Consider the following 16,111-nt stretch of genomic DNA (forward strand, 5'->3'; position numbering starts at 1 on the left):
TGCTGATCCTCTGCCTCTATACTAAAAGTTCCTGGGTTACTGTCTTTTTAAAACTCTTTTGAAATGTTTTTTCTGAATCCTTCCTTAGAGTCAAATGGCATCTGTCACTTCTTCCTGCTTCCACAGGCAGACTTCTAACAGTTACTTTCCCTCCAATATCTTGCTTCTACTAACGGTTTATGCTAAGGTGTAAAAATTGTGTCTAAGGTTTAAAAAAAGAACAGGGGTGCCAGGCATGGTGGCTCACATCTGTAATCCCAGCACTTTGGAAGGCTGAGGCAGGAGAATCACTTGAGCCCAGAAGTTCAAGACCAGCCTGGGCAACATGGCAAAACCCTGTCTCTACCAAAAATACAAAAATTATCCAGGCTTGGCAGCATGCTCCTGTGGTCTCAGCTACTCGGGAGGCTGAGGCAGGAGGACTGCTTGAGCCCAGGAGGTTGAGGCTGCAGTCAGCCATAATCTCATCACTGCACTCCAGCCTAGGTGAGAGAATGAGACCTCATCTTTAAAAAAGCAAAATAAAATGAATTTAAATTTTAGAACAAAATTGCCTCAGACTGAAATCCATTCCCGAGTAAAGAGTATGAGTTTTTATTACCTAGACTTTCTAGCATAGATTTTGGTTATCTAATATACTTTAAATTTTTTTTTCTTCCAAGCTTTTGTTGTTTCAGCAGTTGCAAATAAACAGTTATATTGGCTGGGTGCAGTGGCTCTCACCTGTAATCCCAGAACCTTGGGAGGCCAAGGCAGGCCGATTGCTTGAGCTCAGGACTTCGAGACCAACCTGGGCAACATGGTGATACCCCATCTCTACAAAAAAGTAGAAAAATTAGCTGGGCACGGTGGCATGCACCTGTAGTCCAAGCTATTCTGCACTCCAGCCTGGGTGATAGAGTAAGAGCTTGTGTCAAAAAAAAATTTTTTAATATGTTGGCTTATGACATAATCCTAGAAAGTAGAACAAAATTATACCTCAAAGAGAATGGCCTTTCCAATAGAGTACTGACTAACGAAGAAAGCTACCATACACTATTACATAGAAAAGAGCCAGCTGCAAAATGACATTATAGTGAAATCCCATTTGTTAATTTTTTTAAAAAGCATACATTTGCAATGTATAGAAAAAAATCTGAAGGAATTAGGAGTAATTATCTCTGAGATATAGAATTACTGAGAACTTTTACATACTCTGGCATTTATTTATGTATTGTTTGGCTATTTTATAAGAAGCAAGTATTTTATGTAAGCATAAAAAACAAGAAGCTGGACATGGTGGCATGTGTGTCTAGTCCCAGCTACCTGGGAGGCTGAGGTAGGAGAAATGCTTAAGCCCAGAAGTTCAAGGTCAGCCTGGACAACATAGTTGTCTCCATAAATAAATTAATTAAAATATTTTAAAACACAGTTTAGTGTTTTAAAACTTCTAGCATGAGCTCCCGGAAGACGTGGATGACAGATGAGCACTCCTCTATATACTGCCTGCTGCCACAAATAAGAAGCCTCTCAAAATTAAGACACTGATTTTTATAGACTAAAGAAAAGAAAAAAACTAGTGATTAAACTCAAAGTTGATCACATAGACAGAGCAAGTTCCAGGAAAGTGCTGCTGGCTTTGGCCTTGGTGGACCTCTACCTGGAAATCTGCTGGGTACCATATTAAGCAGTTTCAAGAGTCCATCAAAGCCCTGGGAAGTTCATAGGAACCAGAGCCACACTGTAACCTATACCAGAACTATGGTAAAAATGCACTTTGCTGGGAAAGGATTCTGTGTTACGAAGGCTTCTCAGGAACTACTTCGTTCTCTAAAGAAAACACTGAGCATCTAATATGGGCAACCAACATGTATTTAGAGGTTTTTGCCTCCTGGTGCTTACTTAAGAGGTCCCATAAGACGCCTTCAGCCAAGCATTTTCTTGGTACCTTGAATGAATCAATAAAATATTCACATGAATACAAATATGAACTCCAGAATATCCCAGTTTAAATGAAAATGCACTCACTGGTATAAGAAATGTATTCATTAAACAGTGCCACAAATGCTGCTTAACAGATTTTTCCAAAACTGAAGGCCATGCAACAAGAAGCATTTATTCTCGTGTTCATAAGTCTGCAGGTCTACTGGGACAGCTCAGCCTCAGGCTGTGGGTGTGCGAGTCGATTGGGGCAGCTCTGCTCCATATGTCACACGTTCTACTGGGAACAGCAGAAAATCCAAGAAATGTCCATGGCAATGCAGAAGCACAAGAGGGCAAGCCAAAACCCATGAGCATATTTTAAGCCTTTGCCAATATCATGTTCGCTCACATCCCATTGCCCAAAGCAAATCACATGGCAAATCCCAACATCAGTAGGACAGGGAAATGTAGTCCCTCTCTAGTGAGAGGAACCACAAAGTCCCATGCAAAAGGCAGGGACATAGGAAGGGTGAAGAATTGTGAACAAAAATAAATCTGTCAAAGGTAATATTAACTCACTGTTAACAAGTTATACAGTAACATTTCTGTTTTAATGTTTAACTGGTCTTAAAAGTAAGACACTAAAGGAAGAGGACAGAAGAAAGGGGGAAAGTGATATCCAGAAACATGTAGCATTTGGGACATTGCCTAGGATAGAGGAAGGGCTAGGGAAGGAGCCATGGTGGCAGTCCCTGGAAAATAACATCATAAAGCAGAGGATCCTCACAATTGAAATTTACTCATAGAAATTCAGAAATGAAGAAAAAGAAGCTAAGACAGCAGGAAGACATAGATACATGAAAGATAAAAGAGGTCCAGGAGAAAGACAAGTTTTAAGAAAATCACACACAGCAATGAAGCTTTTCCAGCAAAACGTTTCTCCATTTGAAGCTGGCATTTTTTGTATGATCATCCCTAGTCTATTACCTGTGGTTTACTATTTATAATCTGAAAGAGCAGTGAGCCACTAGAACAATTTCTCGGCAAGAATCCTCTCTACAAGAAAACAGAACAGTGTGGGGGTGGGGTGTACACACACAGAATTTTTTTCAAACCAGGTAGATCAGAACCTCCTTGGAATTTGAATTCTGAATGTAGGGAAACAAAACTGAAAATAGTAAGAGTTCACTGATCTTTATATTTCTCCTGGTAGCTGTATTAGTCCATTTTCACACTGCAATAAAGAATTGGCCCAAACTGGATAATTTATAAAGGAGAGAGGTTTAATTGATTCATAGTTCAGCATGGCTGTGGAGGTCTCAGGAAACTTACGATCACGGTATGGTGGAAGGCAAAGGGGAAGCAAGGGACCTTCTTCACAAGCCAGCAGGAAGGAGAAGTGCCAAGTGAAGAAGGAAGGGTCCCTCATAAAACCATCAGATCTCATGAGAACTTATTCTCACAAGAACATCATGGGGGAAACAGCCCCTACGATTCAATTACCTCCACCTGGTCTCTCCCTTGGGGTTAGGGGATTATGGGGATTATAATTCAAGATGAGATTTGGGTGGGGACACAAAACTTAACCATATCAGAGGCTGTCCAATGATTACTGTTCCCCAGGTCCTCAGAATTGTTCCAAATTTCTGATCCCTCCAAAACCCCCCTCTGAACCCCCTCTCTTTCACATTTCTTTTAACTCTATGAACCATCCCTTCATCCTACCAATACATTTTCAACTTAAATAAGTCAAAATTGACTTCTGTCACTTTCAACCACAGAACTGCATCAGATACAAGTCCCTTTCCCATTTTCTATTCCCCAAGGAGACAAAAAAGAAAGGCATCTAAACATGCCTTAAAGCAAATAACAAGTCATGCCTTCACTTAGGAGTCTAGTACTTACATCCACTTCATGAATATGACTGTTACTATGGCAACGTTTCAATGTTTATTCTTCAGTGACTTTATAATGTATTAACATTTTAATGTAAACTAGACTGTATTGGCTTATTTGGCCTTGAATCATTTTTAAATATATATTATTTCATATCATAAAAGATATCAGGGTCTCTAGTTCAAGACGGCTGAGTGAACAAATTTACTTTTCTCTCTAAAATTGCTATGAAAATGGCATTATAGGGGAACGATTCAAGATGACCGATCGCTAACATCTCGGGATTGCAGCTCTCAGTGGAAGCGCAGAGAACTAGAGGACGCCACACTTTCAGACAAATTCTGGTCACTCATGGAGCAGAAGAACCCTAGTGGAGGAGTCACACGGGTGGCCAGAGCGACTCTTGTGGCTGGCGCAGTGGTTTCACTGGCACCTCGGCGCGGCAGCTCACGGAGCAGAGTAAACAGGGCTGGCTCCCCTTCCAACCGAGGTTTGGAGGACCTACATGGGTCCCCAGCACGACTCCTGAGACCGGCGCAGCGGCTGTGACGGCACCTTGGCGCAGCAGCTCTCGGCGCAGAGTAAATGAGACTGGTTCCCTCTCTGACCGAGGTTTGGAGCCCCAGGAAGGCAGAGACGCCTATTAGGGACACAAGGAAGCTAGACAGGAGAATCCTGGGCAGAAAAGCACCATCAGTCTTAACGCCGCTGTTCTGGCCCTGGGAACTAACAACTTGGACGTCCACTCGAGACCTAATCTGAAAGTTGGTAAGTACAAAGACGACAGGAAGATAAATTTACAATGATGGGAAGAAACCAGCATAAAAAGGCTGAGAATACTCAAAATCAGAACGCCACTCCCTCTAAAGATGATCACAGTTCCACATCAACAATGGAACAAGGCTGGATGGATAACGAGCGCATCCCAATGACAGAATCACTCTTCAAGGAATGGATAATAAGAAACTTCTGTGAGTTAAAAGAACATGTTGTAGTCCAACGTAAAGAAACTAAGAACTTTGAAAAAAGGTTTGATGAAATCCTATTGAGAATAGACAACTTAGAGAGGAATATAAGTGAATTAATGGAACTGAAGAATACAATACAGGAACTCCGAGAAGTATGCACAGGTTTAAACACTCTAATTGTTCAAGCAGAAGAAAGGATAACAGAGGTCGAAGTCCAACTTAATGAAAGAAAACAAGAAGACAAGATTAGAGAAAAAAAGGATAAAAAGGAATGAGCAAAGTCTCCAAGAAATGTGGGACTATGTGAAAAGACCAAATTTACGTTTGATAGGTGTACCTGAATGCGACAGAGAGAATGAATCCAAACTGGAAAATACCCTTCAGGATATTATTCAGGAAAATTTTCCTAAACTAGCAAAGCAGGACAATATTCAACCCCAGGTAATACAGAGAACACCACAAAGATATTCCTCAAGAACAGCAACCCCAAGGCACATAATCGTTAGATTCACCAGGGTTGAAACGAAGGAGAAAATACTAAGGGCAGCCAGAGAGAAAGGTCAGGTTACCCACAAAGGCAAGCCTATCAGACTTACAGCAGATCTCTCAGCAGAAACTCTACAAGCCAGAAGAGAGTGGGGGCCAATATTCAACATCCTCTAAGAACAGAACCTTCAGCCCAGAATTTCATATCCAGCCAAACTAAGCTTCACAACTGAAGGAAAAATAAAATCTTTTATGAACAAGCAAGTACTCAGAGATTTTATTACCACCAGGCCTGCTTTACAAGAGAGCTTCTGAAAGAAGCATTACACACAGAAAGAAACAACCAGTATTGTCCTTTCTAAAAATACACCAAAAAGTAAAGAGCACCAACATAAAGAAGAATTTACCTCAACAAAAGGATAAAGCAGCCAGTTAACATCAAATGGCAGTAACCCTAAACTTAAATCGACTAAATCCCCCAGTCAAAAGATACAGCCAAAACCCAACGGTATGTTACATCCAGACCTGTTTCACATGCAAGGATACACAAAGACTCAAAACAAAGGGATGGAGAAAGATTTACCAACCAAATGGAGAGCAAAAATAAATAATAAATAAATAAAAAGCAGGAGTTGCAAATCTCGTATCGGATAAAATAGATTTTAAAGCAACAAAGATATAGTGGTAAAAGGATCAATGCAACAACAAGAGCTAACGATCCTAACACCCAAATACATAGAGACTTAGATTCAATGAGACAGAAAATTAATAAGGATACCAAGGACTCGAACTCAGATCTGGAACAAGTAAACTTAATAAAAATTTATAGAGCTCTCCACTTTAAATACACAAAATATACATTCTTGTCAATACCACGTCACACCTACTCATAGGTTTAAATGAAACATTGATTGGCCATTATTAATACCCATTTTTCTTCAGAATAAAGCAATATTTCCATTCACCCTCCCTCTTTCTCTTCCTCTTTCTTCCTCTCCTTTACTCATTTTTTTTCTTTCCTTCTCTCAAAAAAAAGAAAAAAAAAAAAAGAAATCAACTTGTAAACCTCTAGATCCAGGTCGGCAATGTCTCTCTCATTGCTTGATTTCCTTCCTGCCCTTCCCTCCCTCCCTCCCCCTTCCTCCCTTTCTCCCTTCATCCCTTCCTTCCTCCCTCCCTTCCTCCTTCCCTCCCTTCCTGCCTTCCTCCCTTCCTTCAAAAAAAAAAAAAAAAGACACTATAAACAAAAGCCCTCCATGCTTACCTCCCACTACCACCATTCTAGACACACACATGCATACACACACACACACACACACACACACACCCCACTAGAGTCCAAGCTCCTGGCATCAAAATCTGTTCTGATAATCCAATATGGTTAATATAGGCAAAACCCCTCCCATTAATTGATACATTTTTTAAAATCAAAGAAAAATCCTAATATTTTTAATAGAATCTGGCAAGTTACATAGAACTTTCATCTGGAAGAGTAACAATTTGAGCTAATAAAATGTTTAAGAACACTAGTCAGATAGGCCATGACTATAGAGAAAATCAAGGTAGGTAACAGTAGAATAGTCCAAAGAGCCCTGGGAGGTGGAGCATAGGGAGGGATGCTCCTATTTCTCATCATGATGACTCACATGAACTTCCTCATTATTTCCATCCAAGACAAATTCAGCCAGAATTTGGGGCAGCAAATTGTTCCCAAGACCATATGGGACTACTGAGCAGCATGTAACTCATCCATTTGCCACACGATTCCGAGATTCACCCACTCACTATATCAGAGAAGAGCTTCATCCTGCTTGAAGAAACCAGTCAGGCAGTCAAAGAAAATGAATAAAGGAGGAAATAAAGAAAGGTGAATCCATATATCCTGGCGTCAGTGATGTTTCTGCATCTTCAGAGAACCTAAAGATAATTTTTTAATCCAGCAACAAAGAAAAACAGATTTTGCACAATGCAGGTCCAAAGGATCGAAAGGAAGAAGTATTAAAAAAAAAAAAAAGCAATCCTTTTAATTCCAGTATTTCCACACAATGCAAGACCTAGAAGGCATGATACTGGGCAGCAAAGAAATGGAAAGGTAATGAGTAGGAAAGGTACAAAAGAATGTATTGTTGAGAAGATAGAGAATGAAGCATGCATCTGCTTACCTCATCTTCATGGGGGCACCATACTAGCTTGGCTAGATGAAATGGAAGTAGGAAAGACAAAAAAGTTGTGAGAAAGAGGAGAAGAAACAGAAAGAAGAATAAAGTATTTCTACAAGGCAGGCATGGTGGCTTATGCCTGTACTCCAGCTACTCAGAGACTGAGGCAGGAAGATTGAGCTAGGAGTTCAAGGTAAGTCTGGGTAACATAGTGAGATTCCATCCCTGAAATTAAAAAAAAGAATTTCTAGAAAATTGTAGTAATAAAAATTGTGATATGAGTTGAGTAATTGCTCAGTGGAACTGGAACAAGGAGTTCATAACAGGCTCATATATGTATTGGAATTGAACTTATCAGAAATGTAGCATTTCAAGTGAATGAGAAATGAAGCCTAGTTTAATAAATAAGTTGGAGCAATTAGGTAAAAATTGAAAAAAATAAAGATGGATCCCTACCTCACACTATACCATCCAAAAAAAAAAGTTCCAGATACAATAAAGATCTAAAGTCAAAAAAAAGTACAAAATTACCAGAAAAAAATATATAAGAACATATGGACAGGAAAGGCCTATTTAAGCATAATATAAAATCCAGAAATAATTAAGAAAAAAATAATGCCTATTTAGCTACATCAAGAGTCCCTGACCCCCAGGTTATGGACCAGTAGCAATCTGTGGCCTATTAGGAATTGGATCTCACAGCAAGAGGTAAGGCAATGGAGCATTACTGACTGAGCTCCGCCTCAGATCAGCAGCCATATTAGATTCTCATGAGAGTGTGAACCCTATTGTGAACTGCACATACAAGGGATCTAAGTTGTGTGCTCCTCATGAGAATCCAACGCCTGATGATCTGAGGTGGAACAGTTTTATCCCGAAACCATCCATACCCTGCCAACCACCACCACCAGTCCATGGAAAAATTGTCTTCCACAAAACTTGTTCCTGGTACCAAAACAGTTGAGGACCACTAAGCTACATAACTGTTAAACTTTGTGTCACAGAGAGAAATCTTTAAACAAAGAGCTAAATCTGTAACATATCTGCAACATAAGTAATAAGTAAGTCAAAAGGAAAAAGATAGGCAACTTAATTTTTTTCTTGTGCAAAGGAGCATTGGCAGAGACTTTTCGACATCTTCGATTTTCATTTTGTCCTTCCATAATAATAAAAATTTTAATTGGATATGTAGTTGCCCAAAATAAAGTGTGTATTTCACAACATCCCATAAAGCTTAGTCACATGAGGCCATGTGGAGTCACATGGGCTTTCTGCCCACAGAAATGTAAGAAGAGAAACATGGGAATTTCCAGAAACCTTTTTAAGAGACAATCTGTGTGAGCCCTTGACACCCTTCATCTCTTCATTCATTCTGCCACCTGGAGGGCAGATGCTCCCGTCTTGGACCTTGACAGCTGGAAGAAGAATACAGTAGGGTACGAGGCTGCAGGGGGGCAACAGTAGACCACAGACCAGGTATGTCAAACTGAGCCATTTAGACCAGACCCTGTAACCAGAAGTTCAGTCCTAACACTCCCAATGTCTTTTCTTTTTCTTTTTCTTTGAGATGGAGTTTCACTTTTATCACTCAGGCTGGAGTACAGTGGTGCAATCTCTGCTCACTGCACCCTCCACCACCCAATTAGCTGGGATTACAGGCGCACGCCAACACAGCCAGCTCATCTTTGTATTTTTAGTAGAGATGATGGCGCTGGGCATGGTGATTCATGCCTGTAATCCCAGCACTTTGGGATACCAAAACAGGTGAATCACCTGAGGTCAGGAGTTCAAGACCAGCCTGGCCAACATGGTGAAACCCCATCTCTATCAATATCCCCTTTCTATTGAAAGATTCTGTAGCTTGGCCTTTACTATCCTGAAGTGAAAATCATAGATCACATAACTTATCTGCACTCCTAATTTTTAATAGTGCAATATCTTGACTATAAGGGAAGAAAGCAAAGTAATTAAAATAAAATAATACACTCAGACACACCCATTACCGACTAGAAAAGAAATCCTAATCATGTCCAAACTGCTCTCCCCAACCTCATAAACACTTCTGGAGCAATAACAAGCCAAGGAAAGATTTTCATATCTTAGCCCAAGATCCCTAGAAAATAGAGCTTAAGGGTAGAATTAAGGCCCAATTTTATTGGGAAGTACAGCCTCAGAGCAGTGAAGTGAAGAAAGAATTGGAAACAAATGCAACTACTTACTGCTTTATGACAAGCCATGAAGATGCGCAGCCTTACTCGAAAGCTAAAAAGTACGCTGCTTGGCCACATGAGATGTCCCTAGACGGGCTGTGTGGGAAAACCATGCCTCAGACAAGTCCATGGAGGGGACTCCTTTCTCCTGCTCATCAAAGTTACCCCAGAGGAGTTAACCCAGAAGTAGGGGAGAAGCCAAGAGTATGGCTGGTCTGCCCCAAGTGAAATTGCAGGGGCCTGAGAAGAACAATAATCCAAGGGTCTGTGAAACTGATAAAGCTGAGAGAATTTACAGAGACAGGGAAGATGTTTCCAATATCCATGGTTAGATTTGCATTTTTGAAAAAATTCCTAGAAGCTGTAGAGTGTGGATTTGACCAGCCTGGCCAACATGGTGAAACCCCATCTCTACTAAAAATACAAACATTAGCTGGGCATGGTGATATGAGCCTGTAATCTTAGCTACTCAGGAGGCTGAGGCAGGAGAATCGCTTGAACCTCGGAGGCGGAGGTTGCAGTGAGCCAAGCTCGAACCATTGCACTCCAGCCTGGGTGACATAGGGAGACTTTGTCTCAAATGATAAACATTAATTAATTAATCACTGCAGAAATTCAATCTTGTCAACTGAGCCAAATTTTTGAAAAGAAAATAAATTTGTATTTATTTTTAAATTAAAAAGAACCTTATTTCCAGATAACGAGTAGAAAATAATTGTAAGTAAACAGACAACATGCTGTTTAGAAATGGAAGAATTGTACTTAGTAACACCGGAAAGTATACCATCGGAGTTTTCAGCACAGTCAGTAAAGTCCGGATCAGAAAACTTCTCCTACTCCACATGCCCTTATCACACCCTCTCCATGTGTAAATGATTTCCTAAAGTGTGCAAGGTGTAACACCTGTATATCAAGCATATGAAATAAGCATCAGTGGTATCCTTATGATCTGCTCAGAGAGCAGGAGTAGCCCCTGTCTTTGGCTAGGGGAGCAGCTGTAACTTTGTTTCCGTTAGTTATGTTTGAGGGCAGGTAGTTTGCTCTGTAATATACCAGAATCCAATTAACTCAAATGGCTTTAGACCACACAAATGCAAAGTAATACCTGCTGTCCAATGCCTACCACACTGCAGGTACTCAACAAATGTTAACAAAATCCATTTGTTTGTTTATGCAGCCAACATTTATTGAATGCCAAATATGTGCCAAACACTGTTCTAGACATTGGAGACAGAGTAAATACATTTTTAAAATTTCTCTTTTTTTTGTATTATAAAAGTATTACAAGATTGTGTAAAAAGTGAAGCAATACTATATATATATATATATATATATATATATATATATATATATATATTTTTTTTTTTTTTTTTTTTTTTTTTTTTTGAGACGAAGTTTTGCTCATTACCCAGGCTGGATCTCGGCTCACCGCAACCTCCACCTCCTGGGTTCAGGCAATTCTCCTGCCTCAGCCTCCTGAGTAGCTGGGATTACAGGCACGCACCACCATGCCCAGCTAATTTTTTGTATTTTTAGTAGAGACGGGGTTTCACCATGTTGACCAGGATGGTCTCGATCTCTTGACCTCGTGATCCATCCTCCCAAAGTGCTGGGATTACAGGCGTGAGCCACCATGCCCAGCCCTACAAGATATATTTTTTAAAAAAAGCTAATCATCCCCGTTTATACCCCACCCCTTCCAATCCTGCTCCTCTGAAGTAACCAATTTTTTTTGTTTTTGTTTTTGTTTTTTGAGACAGGATCTGGCTCTGACGCCCGGGTTAAAGTGGAGTGGCATGAACATGGCTCACTGCAGCCTTGACCCCCTGAATTCAAGTGATCCTCTCACCTCAACCTCCTGAGTAAGCTGGGACTACAAGCACGTGCCATCACACCCACCTAGTTTTTAAATTTTTTTGCAGAGACTGGGTCTCACAGTGTTGCCCAGGCTGGTCTTGAACTCCTGGGCTCAAGTGATCCTCTTGCCTCAGCCTCTCAAAGTGCTGGGATTACAGGCATGAGCCACCATGCCTGGCCCAATGTGTTTTTTGTAACATTTTTTTTTTTCTTTTTTTGGGAAGGAGGAAGGGAGGGAGGGAGGAAGGGATGAAGGAAGGAAGGGAGGAAAGGGGGGAGGGAGGGAAGGGAAGGAAGGAATTCAAGCAATGAGAGAGACATTGCCGACCTGGATCTAGAGGTTTACAAGTTGATTTCTTTTCTCAAGAGAAGGAAAGAAAAAAAAAACTGAGTAAAGGAGAGAAAGAAAGAGGAAGAGAGAGCGGGAGGGTGAACGGAAATATTGCTTTATTCTGAAAAAAAAATGGGTATTAATAATGGCCAATCAATGTTTCATTTAAACCTATGAGTAGGTGTGATGTGGTATTGACAAGAATGTATATTTTGTGTATTTGAAGTGGAGAGCTCTATAAATATTTATTAAGTTTACTTGTTCCGGATCTGAGTTCGAGTCCTCGATATCCTTATTAATTTTCTGTCTCATTGTGTCTAAGTCTCTATGTATCTGAGTGTTAGGATCGTTAGCTCTTGTTGTTGTATTGATCCTTTTACCACTATATCTTTGTTGCTTTAAAATCTATTTTATCCGATACGAGAATTGCAACTCCTGCTTTTTATTTATTTATTTATTTATTTATTTATTTATTTATTTATTTATTTATTTTTGCTCTCCATTTGGTTGGTAAATCTTTTTTTTTTTTTAAATTTTTTATTTGATTATAGGTTTTGGGGTACATGAGCAGAGCATGCGAGACAGTTGCGTAGGTACACACATGGCAGTGTGCTTTGCTTTTCTTCTCCCCTTCACCCACATTTGGCATTTCTCCCCAGGCTATCCCTCCCCACCTCCCCCTCCCACTGGCCCTCCCCTTTTCCCCCCAATAGACCCCAGTGTTTAGTACTCCCCTTTCTGTGTCCATGTGTTCTCATTTTTCATCACCCACCTATGAGTGAGAATATGCGGTGTTTCATTTTCTGTTCTTGTGTCAGTTTGCTGAGGATGATGTTCTCCAGATTCATCCATGTCCCTACAAACAACACAAACTCATCATTTCTGATTGCTGCATAATATTCCATGGTGTATATGTGCCACATTTTTCCAATCCAGTCTATTATCAATGGGCATTTGGGTTGATTCCAGGTCTTTGCTATTGTAAACAGTGCTGCAATGAACATTCGTGTACACGTGTCCTTATAGTAGAACGATTTATAGTCTTTTGGATATATACCCAGTAATGGGATTGCTGGGTCAAATGGAATTTCTATTTCTAAGGCCTTGAGGAATCGCCACACTGTCTTCCACAATGGTTGAACTAATTTACACTCCCACCAACAGTGTAAAAGTGTTCCTTTTTCTCCACATCCTCTCCAGCATCTGTTGTCTCCAGATTTTTTAATGATCGCCATTCTAACTGGCGTGAGATGGTATCTCAATGTGGTTTTGATTTGCATCTCTCTGATGACCAGTGACGATGAGCATTTTTTCATATGATTGTTGGCCTCATATATGTCTTCTTTCGTAAAGTATCTGTTCATATCCTTTGCCCACTTTTGAATGGGCTTGTTTGTTTTTTTCCTGTAAATCTGCTTGAGTTCTTTGTAAATTCTGGATATCAGCCCTTTGTCAGATGGGTAGACTGTGAAAATTTTTTCCCATTCTGTTGGTTGCCGATCCACTCTAGTGACTGTTTCTTTTGCTGTGCAGAAGCTGTGGAGTTTCATTAGGTCCCATTTGTCTATTTTGGCTTTTGTTGCCAATGCTTTTGGTGTTTTGTTCATGAAGTCCTTGCCTACTCCTATGTCCTGGATAGTTTGGCCTAGATTTTCTTCTAGGGTTTTTATGGTGCCAGGTCTTATGTTTAAGTCTTTAATCCATCTGGAGTTAATTTTAGTGTAAGGTGTCAGGAAGGGGTCCAGTTTCTGCTTTCTGCACATGGCTAGCCAGTTTTCCCAACACCATTTGTTAAACATGGAATCCTTGCCCCATTGCTTGTTTTTGTCAGGTTTATCAAAGATTGTATAGTTGTATGTATGTTGTGTTGCCTCCAGTGCCTCTGTTTTGTTCCATTGGTCTATATCTCTGTTTTGGTACCAGTACCATGCTGTTTTGATTACTGTAGCCTTGTAGTATAGTTTGAAATCCGGTAGTGTGATGCCCCCCGCTGTGTTCTTTTTGCTTAGAATTGACTTGGCTATGCGGGCTCTCTTTTGGTTCCATATGAAGTTCATGGTGGTTTTTTCCAGTTCTGTGAAGAAAGTCAATGGTAGCTTGATGGGGATAGCATTGATTCTGTAAATTACTTTGGGCAGTATAGCCATTTTCACGATATTAATTCTTCCTAACCATGAACATGGAATGTTTCTCCATCTGTTTGTGTCCTCTCTGATTTCGTTGAGCAGTGGTTTGTAGTTCTCCTTGAAGAGGTCCCTTACGTTCCTTGTGAGTTGTATTCCAAGGTATTTTATTCTTTTTGTAGCAATTGCGAATGGCAGTTCGCTCTTGATTTGGCTTTCTTTAAGTCTGTTATTGGTGTAGGCGAATGCTTGTGATTTTTGCACGTTGATTTTATATCCTGAGACTTTGCTGAAGTTGTTTATCAGTTTCAGGAGTTTTTGGGCTGAGGCAATGGGGTCTTCTAGGTATACTATCATGTCGTCTGCAAATAGAGACAATTTGGCTTCCACCTTTCCTATTTGAATACCCTTTATTTCTTTTTCTTGCCTGATTTCTCTGGCTAGAACTTCCAGTACTATATTGAATAGGAGTGGTGAGAGAGGGCATCCTTGTCTAGTGCCAGATTTCAAAGGGAATGCTTCCAGTTTTTGCCCATTCAGTATGATATAGGCTGTTGGTTTGTCATAAATAGCTTTTATTACTTTGAGATACGTTCTATCGATACCGAGTTTATTGAGGGTTTTTAGCATAAAGGGCTGTCGGGGTCCGGCACGTCTGCCGGAGGACTACAGACCCGCGGGAGTCCCCAAGACCACCAACGTAGATGTCTCGTTTAACCTGAGAGAGAGAGTGCGCGGAAAAGAAAAAACATAGAAAAGTAGAGTCTGGAGGGCTGCGTGAAGATTATGGCCAAAACGCAGCAGATTTATTTTTGTGGGTTACAGCTTTTATACCTTTTGTCTTGTTTACATTTACCTCATCTCAGCAGAAAGAAACAAAGGGGAAGACAGAAAGGAAACAAACTCCATAAAATAGGTATCTGGGGCTTGTGATATCCTGCTCAGGAAGCAGTTTAAGGGGGCTAGTGGTAGCAGTTTACATTTCAATGATTTTACATTCTAAAGATACAATGGCGCCCTTAAGGTGGCTGGTTAAACCTGTTTTTCATCAGGAGCTAAAACAAAGGCTTGGCTCCAGGGAAAATATGGGCAGAGGTCTCTGCTCCTCTTAGACATTTCAATTGCAGCAAGTTTATTGCTTACACAGAGACTGAAGGGGGACATGGAAGCAGACAGCACAATGTCCTCATAAACTGCAGGCCTTTGCTTTGCATTCTGTTGTTGCTTTTAGTGAGTCAGCTCACGGCCCTGTCTCACTCGACAGCCCTCGAGGTGAGGAAATGCAGTACAGGTCCAGCAGCCAAACTGAGGCAAGTCAACTTTCTCGAGCCTTTGGCGCGAACACCACAAAGGGCTGTTCAATTTTGTCAAATGCCTTCTCTGCATCAATTGAGATAATCATGTGGTTTTTGTTTTTGGTTCTGTTTATGTGGTGAATTACGTTGATAGACTTGCGTATGTTGAACCAGCCTTGCATCCCCGGGATGAATCCTACTTGATCATGATGAATAAGTTTTTGGATTTGCTGTTGCAATCGGCTTGCCAATATTTTATTGAAGATTTTTGCATCTATGTTCATCATGGATATTGGCCTGAAGTTTTCTTTTCTCGTTGGGTCTCTGCCGGGTTTTGGTATCAGAATGATGTTGGTCTCATAAAATGATTTGGGAAGGATTCCCTCTTTTTGGATTGTTTGAAATAGTTTCAGAAGGAATGGTACCAGCTCCTCCTTGTGTGTCTGGTAGAATTCGGCTGTGAACCCGTCTGGACCTGGGCTTTTTTTGTGAGGTAGGCTCTTAATTGCTGCCTCGACTTCAGACCTTGTTATTGGTCTATTCATAGTTTCAGCTTCCTCCTGGTTTAGGCTTGGGAGGACACAGGAGTCCAGGAATTTATCCATTTCTTCCAGGTTTACTAGTTTATGTGCATAGAGTTGTTTGTAATATTCTCTGATGATGGTTTGAATTTCTGTGGAATCTGTGGTGATTTCCCCTTTATCATTTTTTATTGCATCTATTTGGTTGTTCTCTCTCTTTTTTTTAATCAATCTGGCTAGTGGTCTATTTTGTTGATCTTTTCAAAAAACCAGCTCTTGGATTTATTGATTTTTTGAAGGGTTTTTCGTGTCTCAATCTCCTTCAGCTCAGCTCTGATCTTAGTTATTTCTTGTCTTCTGCTG

Source organism: Callithrix jacchus, chromosome 1, assembly GCF_049354715.1.
Source record: "Callithrix jacchus isolate 240 chromosome 1, calJac240_pri, whole genome shotgun sequence".
NCBI classification, from domain to species: Eukaryota; Metazoa; Chordata; class Mammalia; order Primates; family Cebidae; genus Callithrix; species Callithrix jacchus.